Source organism: Helianthus annuus, chromosome 5 (genome assembly GCF_002127325.2).
Source record: "Helianthus annuus cultivar XRQ/B chromosome 5, HanXRQr2.0-SUNRISE, whole genome shotgun sequence".
Lineage (NCBI taxonomy): Eukaryota > Viridiplantae > Streptophyta > Magnoliopsida > Asterales > Asteraceae > Helianthus > Helianthus annuus.
This window is the reverse complement of record NC_035437.2, coordinates 99888389-99889849: the sequence shown is the minus strand read 5'-3', so window position 1 is coordinate 99889849 and position 1461 is coordinate 99888389. Positions and strand designations below refer to the sequence as shown.

The following is a 1461-nucleotide window of genomic DNA, read 5'->3' as shown; positions in this document are numbered from 1 at the left end:
GCTTAAAATATACACCTAATATATGTTACACCTAACGCACATCAAGTTTTTGGCGCCGTTGCCGAGGACACAAGGATTTTAAGAAAGTTAGGAATCAGCGGCCTAATCATCTTTTTCTGTTTTATTTTTATTTTTTAGGATTTTCTTAGTTTTTCAGCTTCTGCAGAGCTCAGCACGGGCCGTGCCTAGTCGGACACGGGCCGTGCCCAGCAGTGTCATTGGCAGTTTTTGTTTTCCGAGTTACAGAGAGCTGAGCACGGGGCCGTGTCGGTGCAACAAGGGGCCGTGTCCAACTTCCCAGTAACAGGGATCCAGAAAACAATCATTGTATCTCCGACCACGGGCCGTGTTCACTGAGCACGGGGCCGTGATGAACTTTCTGACCAACATTCTTTTCTGTTTTTATTGCAGGACTTGGAACCCAGGCACCGTATCTGAACTTTCTATGTAGTGTATGAGCTCCTGCTCTAGTAGAGACATAAAAGAACCTCTAGAAGAACCCGAACGCTTTCTCAGAAAAAGACTTAAAGCTAAAAACCAAGAGAAAGTTTCGGGGGACCCACTTCCAATGGCGGACCAACGTACCCTCATGGATTACCTACGACCCACCGTGGGTAATCTCGGTGCCGCTATCAATGCCCCGAATGTCGAAGCCAACAACTTCGAACTTCGGCCACATTTGATGCAGATGCTTCAGAACTCCGCAACCTTCCATGGGCTTGCGGACGAGGATCCCCATCTACATATTACTAATTTCTTAGAATATGCGATACCTTCCGGATCAATGGAGCATCAAACGACGCCATCCGCCTTCGGATGTTTCCATTTTCACTAAAAGACCGAGCAAAGGCTTGGCTCAATGCCCTCCCAGTTGGCTCGGTAAACACCTGGGATGAACTGGCCCAAAAGTTTCTATATAAGTATTTCCCTCCCGCTAAAACGGCTAAATTAATGACTGAAATTAATACATATTCACAAGAGGATGGGGAATCCTTGTATGAAACTTGGGAAAGGTTCAAGGAGCTATTGCGAAAGTGTCCTCATCACGGTCTTGCGGTGTGACAACAAATATCCACTTTCTACAATGAAATGTTGCCACACACCAGACAAACACTTGATTCTAGCTCCGGGGGACTTTTAGGTAATCGCCGCCCACATGAAATATACAATCAAATTGAGGAAATTGCTCAAACCAATTTTCAGTGGCACACTCCCCGAGGCAATAAATCTATTGCCCCGGGCGCCCATAAGGTTGATGAAAGCACTTCTTTACAAGCCCAAATCGAGGCCCTTTCTTCAAAAATCAAAAAGTTAGAAATGACAAAAACGGTCTCGGTTATGGCTTGTGAAGGGTGTGGTGGGCCACATGAAAGTTGGAGTTGTATGAAAGAAACAGATGATCAACAAGAATCGGTAAACTACACTGATAACAAACCTAGGCTGTCGGGTCCTCCAACGGGT

The 1461-nt window shown here is 45.9% G+C and overlaps 1 non-coding gene across 1 annotated transcript; it reads right to left on the bottom strand.

Moving 5' to 3' along the window:
- Window positions 1-945: 945 nt before the first annotated feature.
- On the bottom strand, window positions 946-1052 carry LOC118492652. Its single transcript, XR_004894655.1, has one exon. It is a non-coding gene; the product is annotated as a small nucleolar RNA R71 (small nucleolar RNA).
- Window positions 1053-1461: the final 409 nt, after the last annotated feature.